Source organism: Rhea pennata, chromosome 2 (genome assembly GCF_028389875.1).
Source record: "Rhea pennata isolate bPtePen1 chromosome 2, bPtePen1.pri, whole genome shotgun sequence".
NCBI classification, from domain to species: domain Eukaryota; kingdom Metazoa; phylum Chordata; class Aves; order Rheiformes; family Rheidae; genus Rhea; species Rhea pennata.
This window is the reverse complement of record NC_084664.1, coordinates 15,666,241-15,679,662: the sequence shown is the minus strand read 5'-3', so window position 1 is coordinate 15,679,662 and position 13,422 is coordinate 15,666,241. Positions and strand designations below refer to the sequence as shown.

Sequence of the window (13,422 nt, the reverse complement as noted above, 5' to 3'; positions counted from 1 at the left end):
CAAAGCACGTGGTTTTTTCTGGTTTCTGATTTTTGTTTTTTGGAGTTTTTTTAATGATATCAAAAGTTCAGCTGCATAGTTTTAAAACTCATTTTCCTAATATTTGTATAGTTTTATTAAGGGTACAGAGTAATAATGGTTTGCATCAACTTTGTAGTAATGATTGATATTAAATACAGACAAATTATGAAGCAGCATTAATTTTAAAATTCACAATCCATATATAGCTTTCTACTCCCACAGCAACACTCCTCACATCCCAACTCAAGAAAGTGCAGAAATGAGAGATCTGTGATTTTTTTCATTTCATTTTTGTTTTAAAGATGGCAGTGGACAAATCTGTCTAATAAGAAGGAAGTTCTGACCATAAATGAAATGGAAAATAGTTCTATGTCCATTACTAGGTAGAAGTGATTGGTAATAATGTAAATTAATGACATTTTCTTATATTGGGGAAGAATAAGTGCTGGCTATTCAAATACTAAATAGGGAGGCTACTAAATAGCAAATATCTACAATGAGCTGTTTTCAAATCTGCAAGATTAGATTATTTGTGCTAAATAATTTTTAAAGAACTGGCTGAGGAGTTCCTCTGGACACTGATTTTGAAGTTTAATATCTACTGTAACACAAAATACATTCTAAAATCTAGAAAAAAGATAATGTGTCAATATTTAAAGGAAGAAAGTGGGATCATCTCAACATGACATCATTGCAGGGAAAAACTATGGAAATAATATTAAAAGAGGCAATCAGTTGGATTGAGTGGTAGCATGATTAATACCAATCAACAGTGTTTAATAGAAAACAGGTCTTCTTAGCAAATTTCATATCATTTTGTGATGATATTACAAATTCAGTTCATAAAGATAACTTTTGAAAATACTTGCCTTAATTTCTGTATAAATATCCCTCCATATTATCCTTTTGATGAAAAAGTAGCATTGGACAAAATCAACATGGCTTATACTAAACATGTTAAAGAATGCAGAGAATCTGAAGAAGAAATTGTAAATGGGGAACCATCACCCAATGGCCATGTCTTTACTGGTATTTTACAGACAAGCAAATTATAAAGAGCCTATAGGATTGAGTAGTAGACAGACTCAAGATTCATTAGATCATCTGAATATCTAAAAACAAAGCTGCAGTCCACAGTGAGATAAAAAGTCTTAGTAGTCTTAACAACCAATTGAAAAGGCTCACATATAACATGTGAATTTATGCACATGGATGTACAATTTTAGAATGGAAAAGCCACATTAATCCGCATGCAACATTGATAAGAACGTTAAAAGAAAGTCATATTCAGTTCTAGTCACCAGACTTTCAAATGGATGTCTATTAAAAGAAAAGTATATATTACCACAGTAAGGATGATAACCTCTGGAATGATTTACAATGTATGTGTTTTTTTGGTTCTCTCAGCTCACACTTTAAATTGAGATTAGATGAATTTGAAATATCCAACTGAAGAAGGTATTGAGGAACCGATAAAAAAAATCAGATGAAAAGAATGAAGGAATTTCAAAAGTAATTTTTTCCCCCACATGTAATACATTTTGGCACAGAAATAAAATATCCATGCTACTTTGAGGCTGAAATTAATTTTAACTTTTTTTGGAAAACTATCTTGGTGCTTTAAAAAAAAAGAAAATAAACAGGTTCTTCAATTTTTATTGATTCTATCTTCTGTATTCCAATATTGTAACATTAGTTGTGCTTCAAATCAGACTCTGTTCAAACAGTGTCTGACATCATCGGGGACTAACTCAGACTGTGGCCTCGAGGAGATACCGAAACCCAAACACTAAACAAGATTATAATAATGGTTACAAGCCTAAATCAGCTCTGTACAACAGTCAGTGAACTAAAGCGTACGCTTCACTTTTACTTTCTAAAGACATGACTGTTTTGGAATACCGCCAGAGTGGCCAAGGATGAAAGATAAATGCACTGTGTATTTCTGGAGCTAGAAGGTACTTGGCTGCGCAAGGCCTCTCTCTGTTTATTTAATTTACCGAAGTGTATCAACCAACAGTAGTAGCAAATAAAGTAAGAGTTAAATTTCTCTGCTGACTGAATGATTTGCTAATATCTGTGGATTTTGCGTAATAATACACACTAACCACTAAAAGAAATATATGTATTATTTTAGATGAATAAACTACATAGCTGAAAAAAAGAATACATTAAAAATATATATTAAACTGTTTTGTCTATTATGCACTGTATTTGCTTTACTCAAAGTGTATATGCATGTGTCTGCATATGTGAATACACACAGGTCTATCCAACTGAAGTAGCACTACAGAGTCCCATTTAGAGTTAAGAGAAGTATATTTCTAACTGCTATGGGTACATTTTCAGGTCTCATCCTGTTTGGGATGGACATCTGCAAATTGAAAATTTTGTCTGTATGGATTCAGGTAGCATCCTCCCAAGTCTTCTGCTTCAGGGGAACGTGCTAGCAAGGGAGGAGGAGCAACTAGACCATGCTACCTTCTTGGTGATTTCAGGGACTCGAGGATTACAGCTCGTCTGCAGGCAAATCTAGCCTCCCTTTTTATGACCACAGTCTTTTAAAAATACAAAGATGACCCACAGACAAGTAGAACCAACTACATAAATTTGATCACATCAACTTCTTGAAGATTTGTCCCTAAAAACTGTGTCCTGCTGGTGAAGCTGGCATCATAATTGAAGAATACTAAGAACATCAGAAAAATTTACTTTAAAGTAGCTTAGATGCTAAGCAATGGCTGGCTTAGCACTCACAGCAGAGTATGCTTTTTTAAAATAGCACTCTAGACATTACAGTCCCTTGTAATATATTAGTGATATGATAAACACATTATTGACCCTTTTCCGCTTACCACTTCCTACTCTCACTTCTCATATACCAGAATACAGCACAGCCACCGTAAAGGAGGAAAGGCAAACAGAAATATGCTTTCACATGGCAATACATTGACCTCTGAGATACCTTTCCAGATTCATACCTGTAAATAAGCCAAAAAAAAAAAAAAAAATGCCCTTTTGAGAGTGGACAGAGTAGTCCCTCCCCACAAATTACGTATTTTCAACAGGGAAAATCTAGCATTCAAACACTGCAATATTTCACTCTACACGATAGAGGAATATCCTAAATTTTATAAGAGATTAATAAAAACTAAAACAGAAGCTGGAATATTACAAAAAAACACTTAAACCAACCACTTTTATGTGATGATTGAAAATCTTAGAGAAAAAATGTATTTGTCACGTAAGTGCTAAGTCTACACTGTGCTGATGCTTTCCAAATCTCTTAAATTACTAAACAGCAAACAGGTGTTTAAGCTCTTATGGTACATCTGTCATATTCAGACTACATTGTTTTTTTTCCACTGAATTTAAACACTAATGTAAATGTGATCTTAGTTAGTTCAATGATAAAGAATACTCTTCATAAAAATACTGTTACAAGTGTTTGAAATGGATTAATAAGCTAGTGTTTCTGGCTAACACTCAGTAAATCATAAACAATTCACTACTGTAACAAATCACTTCATTTGTACCTTTAGTTAATAACATCTCTTTACTGAAAATTAAATCTTTCAGTCTGAAGAGATTTAAAACAAATGTTATTATAAATAAGGAGACTTGCACAAAGGTTTATCTACTTCAAGAACAGTGAATAATGAATGATGCTGTCGGATAGATCTTGGATTGACATGGAGAAAGTAAAATAGAGGCTACTTTTAAAGTCTTACAGGTTTTTTAATGTTGTTTTAGCTTTATTTTATTTTTAAGGTAAAGGGGCACTATTAGGTCACCTAACATTTCGCAATGACACATGTTCAGGAGGAAACAACTAGAAAAACTGGAAAAGAATCGCTAAAAAGTTGTAGAAGCTATACATTAGTGTGGAAAACAGGCCACATTATAGAATTACTAAAAAATAGACATGCAGTGAACCTAATAATGAGAGTACTGTGGACATGATCATTAAAAAAAAAAAAAAAAAAAAAAAAAGATTATGTTCGTGCTAGAAGGGCCCCCACATTCATCCATTAGCACACACAATTAGCATTTAAAATTGCTGACGCTGGAAGTGGTGTAATTGTTTATTGCTGCCGCTTCTGGGAAAGGTTCAGTTGTGTATTTTCGGCCAAAATAAGAGGCACAGAGGTGATGTGCTTTGTCTCTAGGGCAAAGCTTGCCACCTGCACAGCTTCTCAGCACCCCGGGCTTGCCAGTCACCGCAGCAGCCCTGACAGTGAGCTCAGAAGAGACTTTCGCGTTGACCTCATCAAGAGGATAACGGTATTGCACATGGCCAAGTGGGAAAGAATTAAAAAAAAATTTTTAAGCACCTGCAAAGACTAACTCAGAGCAAAGACTTGCTTTCTGATTGATTGCTGTCCCTGAGCATGAATTTTAGATGCTGTTAAAAGAAACAGAAAGGTAACTTCCAGCAGTTAAATTCACAGAGCTTTCTGTGGTTATAAAATCACCAATAGGAAGTGATTAGCAATGCGAGTGGAGAATAGAGACTATTATTCTCTTAATGAAAGCCCTATGTCTGGGGTTTCCACCTCAGTTTCCATTTAGTTGCTATAGTTATATCATGCCTATGTAACAGTCACTTTTGCTTCCTCCTGCCAACAGTCTGCCACAGTAAATAGGAAAAATGTTCTTAAAACTGCACACCCCAGTCACACATTTTATATCTGAGAAATTAGATCGGTTTATGAGCAGCATATAGCAGTTCTGTTATCCAAGTCTTATGATTTAATCCCTAGACTTATGACATTTATATATTTTCCTAAAGCTCCAAGTGACGGGAGTTACACATCCCTTACATTTTTAATCTAGTTTCCTAAGAAAAGGAAGCTTTTATGGTCATATGAGTTGCCTGTATTTCAATCTATGAAGAGCCATTCTAATAACTCTTGATTCTACAGGCTAGTTTAAGTTAAATTTAGGGGTAAAAAGTCTCAATGGTAATTAACTTACTAGGAGTTTTGTACAAATCTCTGGCTGGGTCTAAGACAGAAACTGAACTTGCTGCCCACTCTGATGGAAATGCACTCATAACTCAATCCTGAGACACTGTTTCGGAGCTGCCAGCTGGTTAATCATACCTGTCCTGGCTAGGCAGGCCGTATCTTTAGACATGTATGTGCTGTTCTGTGTAGAACTGCTGCCTTTTTTTCTGACGGGAGCTCATGTTATTGTAGTAGGCATAACGAGTTAAGAAAATAACGGACATGCATCCATATGACCCAAAGCCTTTCAGTTCTACTGCTCAAAAAAACCCTTCTTTTTTCTGTAAAGTAGGACCTGGTCACATGGCTGGCACAGACAAACCTGTAAACAGAAACCACTGAATCTCTAAAGGCTCAGAAATCAATAAACCAAGTCAAAAGAACAGAAAAAAAATTCAATCTCAAGTCTTTTTTTAAACACTCTCATGATCTTGGGATGACAAGCATTGATAATATTGTCAGATGTTACATCAAAAAGATCCCAGGGCCAAATCCTTGCTTAAAAAAAGAAACACATCTGAGATGCCATGCGGAGAGAAGTACAGCAAGGGAACTTCCCCATAGGGAATATGAACAAGCAGCTGAGGATAGGGTCTGAATTGCCCTTGTTTAATATGTCTTGATTCACTGCAAAACACATAGGGAACCCTGAGAAAGCTCTCTGCCGTATTGCTAAGGGCAGACAGGACATGGACTTGCAATGTTTACATGAATTGATTCGTATAGAGATTTTGACATTTTCACATATCTGTCTCTGATGATCTTGTAAGGCACCTACACAGGGAATGAACCACTAGAAAGTCACACTACACTGTTACTGAAAATTTGTATCAGCAGAGAAGAGTTCAAATTATTAAGGGTTAATATAGAAAAGAGACTAAATCATTAAAATGTCTCATTCCTCCTAATTTTTAAGTTCATACACTGATACAATACTGCCATTAGCATATTAGATCTGAAGCCTCCCTGGCTACTGATACATCATTATAAATAATTGAATACAAGCCTATGGGTCAGTGTAGCAGAAAAATAAATTCATGAAAGTAGAAACTGATTCTTTTTTATCTAGTGCATTTCAAAAAATTAAAAATATCAGGTGGAATTTAATTTAGGTAAAATGATTAGAAGCTTCCACAGTCTCTCCTTCTCCTCTGCTAACCTTGATCTTTCCTCTACCATGCATTTATTATCTGCAAGTTTTAGTCTGGTGGGCAATTCAGCTGACCCCACGCACTACCCTCCACTATTCCCTCCTTAATAGTATGTCAGAACCAACAAGATATACCTCTAAAATTGTTGGAAGTCAAATCTTTTCAGCTGAACATCAGAGGTGCTTTGAGAGCCTATCTCTAAACACTCTTCCTGTCCTCACTGCAATACAGCTCGAGCGTTTATATTTCTGGTGGGCAGAAATATAAAATTTGATTTATCAACACTACTCTGCTTGCCCAGATAAGGAGAATATGACTCAGGAGAGGGAATGTGAGGGCGGGGTTGGCATTGTTGGTTCCTCCACAGAGGGGAAGATCTTTTGAAGGGCAAAATTCGGACCATATCTCTCTCAACTGAGCAAACAGCTGAAGAAGACTAACTCGCACGTCGGTGTTCAATACAGAACGTTGAGGACGTGAAAATTTACCCCAGAGTGTTAAAATGAACATCTGCTTACCTATTTAATGTGCACAATAGGCATGCACCTCTAACCAAGCTCACATTCCTACTCCATAAAAGCTCTTCCTTCAAATAATAATAAAATAGTTCTAGTTTGAATCTACCTTGTCAGAATGACAAAGTGCAAAAATGTAAACGTGAGGGTCTAAAATCTTTGTAGTTTCTTACACCCCTGTCTGTTAGTGAAGCATCATTTTAGGCTCTAATATAGTAACAAGCAGCACTTTAGTGATGTGTTTATGGTTGCATTATATCTCCTTGAAACATCGAGATATAACTGAGGGACCTCACTGAAGGTAAAACTAACACCAATGATCCTTTACGAAGCAACATTAGTCTCCACACTAAAACAGTCTCAGGAGGATAGCTCTCAGGGAAAGCTTTCACTCAGAAAAATTCAGGATAGGTATGTCAGAGGAAGAACGAAAATAAACTAATTTAAAATGAAAATATGTCTTTTCCTAGATAGCTGAAGGGTAAACTTGAAAATAAAATGTATTGGGTTTATTAAGCCTCTTAATAATGCAGCTAGGAAATGGTTAAACCTCTTTCTGAGGCTCAGAGTTATGATAAAATATTCTTTGCTCAACAGACAGTTTCTAAACAAAACCTTGATCTTAGTGTCAGCATGGCTTGGACTCAAACACAAATCCCTAATGTATGATGTTCCAGTTTTATCCCCAAGTAATAAATATAATTAATTTTTATAAATCAGCTGACAATTAGTGAGCAGCAAAAAAAGCACTTATCTATTTCCTAAATTACAGAACAGGAGCTGCTAAATCTAAAGAAATGGACAGGTAAAGATTCATAAATCTTACACTATCCATATAGCAAACACATGCTCTTGGTACAGTTTTACATTCTGTTACTCCAGTTTTACAACAGTAATCTTGATGGAGCAAGACCAATAAAGTCAATTGATATCTGCAAGAACAGAGTTGGGCCCAAATTTATCAACAACAAAATCGTTAATAACTCTGCTTAATTACAACCTGTTCTATCCAACACAGAATATGCATGAGTTTTCAAGGAGATTTAATTATTTAGAAAGTTGAAAGATGTGATAAGCTATTTCTGAGATAGAAGGAGACAAAGAAAGAGACAAAAGTCAACATTTCAAACTGGTAATTTTTTAATGATCTGTACTCAAAAGCTGTCAGAAAATATTCTCTCTAACACAATGAAGTAAATTCTTTCTTCAAGTCAAGGTAACAGTGGGAAAATGGGCTTGCTAATAAAAGCAATTGCTTTATTGACTACAGAAGAGCTATCACTCCTTAGAATCATGGTCTGAATAATAGCACAAATAAAAATTACTTTGGACATTGACCAGTAGGTAGGAAAAGAGACTGAAATCAGAACCTAAATCTGACTTTCATGATCAAACTATGAAAAATGAGCTATTCATGCAGAACCACAGACACTGAGAAAAGCAATGAAACTTCTAAAGTAGATTCTCTATGCAAAAAAAGTTTATGGTCTTCTTCAAAAAGAAAGTTAATATTCTGGCAGAATATTATATTCAGAAATGTATTTTTAGCAAAATTCACTGATTCTGTAATTTTTGTGTGATTTCCCCCCAATCAATATTTATAATGAAACACATATGTGCATTATATATACAAGGTCACAGACATACTGTAGTGGCTCTTCTCTACCCCTCCATCTTCATGCTAACCAAATGTCTTCAGGGAGCATCAAAATCTTCAGCTGAAAACACATTTATTTTATCAGAAAGGAAAAGATTTTCTCAGCCTTTCCAAAGCCTGTTGGCCTCCTCTCCTCCCAAACAGGCTGCGTTTCATGTTCTTATTCCCAGAATACAGCAAAGAGATGCCAGCTGGCTTCCAAAATGCCAGCTTTATGGGCATGGTGCTCAGCTAAGCTGACTAGTATCTGTATAGTCTGCAACTCTGGGGGATATAAGCAAACTTTGGATAACCAAGAATTTTGGTTAAGTGGTGTTCTGTAAAATAGGGATATAATGTGCATTCCATGTCTTGCTCAAACAGATGTTGTCTAAGCTGCTTAGACTCTGACATTTGAGCTGAATATTGCTTATTATTAGCATAGGCTAATTGCATATTCTGTACGAATAGCATACCAGGCTAATCAGTTATGGGACTGCTTCAAGTTACTTCCAGTTAATAAAGGACAAGAAAACTTCTTCTGAAGCCTTCAGCCTTCTACTCCCAAAATAAAACATGAAGGAGACATCTATAACTACCTTTGTAAATGAATGATCACTAGGCTTAAGCGTGCTCCTTTCTCCTGTTTCACTTACAGAATCAGAAGGCAAAGGATATGCTCTAACTGAGATCTGATACCTGTCCCCCACAAACATGCTGTTATTCGATGTGTCAGAATTAAGTTCTCAGCAGAGATTATCAAAAATTAAAATAGTTATTTTACTACCTTGTAGAGAGCAGAAATCTCCAAAATTACACATGACAATACACTTTTGCTGTGAGTGAATATAAAATGCAAAAAATCCCAAATTCTCAAATACTAGATAAGGTGCAAACACAAAGTATTCCTGAGAATATATGCAGTGATCCAAGATTAATAACTATTCCTACATCTAAAGCTGTCACATAAAACTGCTTTTTTTTTTTCTCATAACTAAACTAGACTTTCTATATAAATTATACCCACTATCATCAACTCAGACAGATTTGTATTAAGTACAGATTTATCTTCTAGCTAGTTATCCAATACTAACATGACATAGCTCATAAATTAAGACAGTTTTATGTGAGTTCAAACCTGAAAGCTTAAGCCCATGGTGAGTATTAATAAAGGCATTACAATTATGTTTGCCTTGGATAACCTAAAAACATAAACTTTATCATTTACTCTTAAGACTCGGTTTTAATGCACACTTCTTCATGTGACATAAGTATATATGAATTTCAAGCTCATACTTATTTGTGCCAATAAGCCAAATCTATCAAACTCATTGCAGTATGAAAATTCGGGTGGTTTATAAGAGTATGTTATCAACTATTTATAAATAGTAAAATTAATCCAACTCCAACTTCATTTTAATTTTTCATGATCTTTTTCCTTACAACAATATGTTTGAGATCTCAAGCCTGCCATTATTTTCATGAATCTCAAGAACAAAATTCACACATTGATGAAAATATTAAATTAAGCGCTACAAAATAATTTACGTCCCCAATCCTGATTAGTTTAGCATGCTGGATCTGAATTCCATAATAACGGCTACAGAGATTCTTTGAAAAAATTAGGAATAGGATGTCATTGTGGACAATAACAGTGCACCTACTCAGCCTGCAGCCTCACTGAGGGCAACAATTCCTGGTAACAAAGGCAACCTAACATGTCAGCTAAAACCTTTCTGATCCTGCTAAATTTCAGAGCTACCCTGTAGTACACCCGAGATGGAAAGACAGATGTTTTAAATCTGCAGAACCTCAATACTACTGCTCTGTGAAGACAGCAGTCAACAGAATGGAAGGAAAAAGAGGCCTCTTGATAGAAAAAATCCCAGGAGTCAACCCTGCTTGATCTTTCACACATACCAGCTAGATTTTACAGTGCTTTGACAGTTCCTCTTGGCTGTTGGAGGTGCTCACTACTATACTTCTGCACGTGGAAGTCCATACTAGTGTAATACCAGGATCTCTTGTCCTTTGTTCTAATGTTAGAACCCTATAAAACTAGGCTTTTCTAAGTGCACTTCCTGAATAGTTCATTTCAGTTGGAAGTTGAACAAAATAAGCTAGACAAGATCACCTTTATTGTACTCATTAGACAGACCATCTGGTGATGAATATAATCACCCCCAAAATACAAATAGTTACAGCAGCCAAGTGAAAAAAACTACTGAGTAGCTATACGAATATGTTTTCCACATCCATGTTTTCTCATAAGCCAGAGGATACAGAACTGCTTTAAAGTCCAGGTTTTTAAAAGCAATTCTTCAAAAATGGTATTGAGTAAAAACAGAAAGGCCATTTACCGAATTGAATGGAAAAATTCCAGTTGATTTAAACCAGACCAGGATTTTCCTGAATAGTTTTAACTAGCTATACTAAGATAAAAGTTTAGATTGCAAGCATCATCAGAGAGTAAAACAAAAAAGCTGTTATTTTTTCAGAAAAGGGGAAGATAGTGCAAACAAACTCTCAGAAACCAGCAGAGAAGAGCAAACATAACTTAAGACTGATCCCTTTCTTGCTCCTACAGAAACCTTGATCCCAGAACAAGCCACTAACTAACCTCAAGTTACACACTTGAGAAAAACAAAGACTTATTCCAAAATTCAATTTGCTATTTCTTCCACCTCATCTGAAACAAAATTTAAAGTGTGGTCATCATTCACAGCCTCTTGGCAGGAAAACCCACAACCGCCAGAAAACCTCCTTCCAGAACATCCTCTGTGAGGTCACTCTGCTCCGTCTTTTAAGCAGCTATAGGAATTAACAACAAGTAAAATATATTTTTGTACCTTAAAGCAAAACCACTCCTTTCTTTCTAATTGTCTGGATAACAAGGTCAGCTGCTACAAGCTACTGAGCAGCCAGAAGTCTCACTAATCCAGACAGAAAATAAGGCACTTGGCACCTAATGGGATAAGGTTCACAAGCTCCGTTTCTACAACACTTTGAAGATCAAGGCTCAGAAATCAAGGACAGTATGCTTTCCATATGCACAGTACTTAATGACTTAAAAGTAAACACATTTAAGTGTTTCTGTAATCAGGTCCTTACACTGTAGTCCTGCCTCTTTATTAATTGACTATTTAAAAATTTTGCAGGTACATTACTAACATCCTCTTACTAAGGTTTCACATTCAGGAATGCTTCCAGTACAACATCTTCCTAAAATTTGGACCTTTCTGTTTTGAAGATATACAGTTTTTCTACTAGCTAAAAACTCACAAATATTCCTTCTCTTATTCCAAAGAAAACACTGATTCATCTATTGTAGTATGGTGGAAACCCATGAGAACTCAGAAATAATATTGACTATAATCTCATTAAATAGAAAATTGGACATTTATGATTATGGATTCATTGTCCAATTTGGGAGAAATACAAGAAATACAGTAAGAAATGGAAATTAAGCCAAATATTAAATTTAGGACATTTCAAGAATGTAAGGTCCTTTTGCTATTACAGATTGAAATAGTTATATATGTATTCCCAAAGTCCCAAATGGGACATCTCAAAGAGTATCCACAGGACTGTTTGCAGATTGAAGTGTTATTTTGGCTTGAATACATTGCATTGGGACTATTTAGCAGAGATTTTTTTTTTTCAAGTTTCACTGTTAAGCCTGTCTAAGGGCATCTAAAGAGCAGAGCTTATCCTTATATGGTTAAAATATACCCTGAACATGAGAGGAACTGCATTATATTATGTATTCTAATGATTTTCCATGATGACAGATGGCTCCATAACCTTATGCCTCAGTCCAAGTGCAAATTACTTTAAAAGAATGTATAGCACATGCTCTGTAAATATGTGCTTCAGAAAGTCACAATAATATTTACAAGCATATTAAAACAGGTAAATAAAAATATAATGAGAATGTATTGCATATTTCAAAAATTTAATATTCACAAAAAACAAATTAATGCATTCAGCTTTTGTTCTATAATATTTCAAACCCCTGTCTAAGCTCTGGCATCAGGTATACTTTCAAATTAACTGTAATTTTCCACTGCTACACTTGTTATGAATGAGCAAATAGGCAAAGACATTACAAATTTGCTGACACATTCACAGAAAAAGCCCTTGTTTTTTCATGTAGAAGAAGCTCTATTTATTTTTTCCTTTTTCTGTATTATTTAATTTCCAAAGTTCATGTTTAATCCTAGCATTTTTGCAATATTGAACTGAAAACTTCTAAAACAAAATAACCTGGAAGACAGAATTAGTGCAATTACTGAGTATGGTAAAGTATCCTCAGTAATTTTTTAATATTGTCCCATACTGACAAACTCTTCTACTAGTTTTGTCAGTATGGGACAATGTTAAAAAATGCCTAAAAAAAGAACATAGCTCTTCAGATAATTAAAGTGCTTTAGTCCACTAGACAATTGATTTTCTCCTTGTAAAGGTAGCTCAATTGAAATGTTCAGAATAAATCATGTGTTAAAATTATCTTCTAAAGTAAGAGCTAAGTGCATATTGATTAATAATTATTTGCTCTAACGGACTGAACTAAAGCAATACCATCAATTACTTCAAAAATCCGTAAGATCAATCATGATGGAATCAACCATTGAAAGATCCACTATATTTTTGCCCATTATTTCAGAAGTGCTCATCAAATGGTATTCAAGAGATACCTTCGCTTCCTGTTCCTAGACCTACAGAGATTTATTTTAAATACCAATTACCAGTAGGCATTTTAACTACATAATACAACTCTTACCTTTCAATTACATGGGAGGTCTGCAAGAAGAGCAAATGTTTTCCACATCCAATATGAGGCATGTGGGGGCATCTTTGCCAAGACAGTCTAGCTAATATTTCATAACACTTACACAGCAAGGAAAATGCAAACAGTCTAAACCAACAACCAAAACAGATGATTTACATAGAGATGATTTGGGTATGATTTATATACCCCAAAACTGGGAATACGCAGTATAAACTTACTTCATTTTATATGCTAATGAATTCTACCAACTGAATTTGTCCTGGCAACACATTAAGACTGGTAATTCTACAAAAATTAC

General features: G+C 35.0%; 1 protein-coding gene across 13 annotated transcripts in view; it reads right to left on the bottom strand.

The window, feature by feature from the left end:
* Positions 1-13,422, bottom strand: part of PARD3 (par-3 family cell polarity regulator) — a 470,717-nt gene that overhangs the window by 41,361 nt on the left and 415,934 nt on the right. The window lies entirely within an intron of this gene.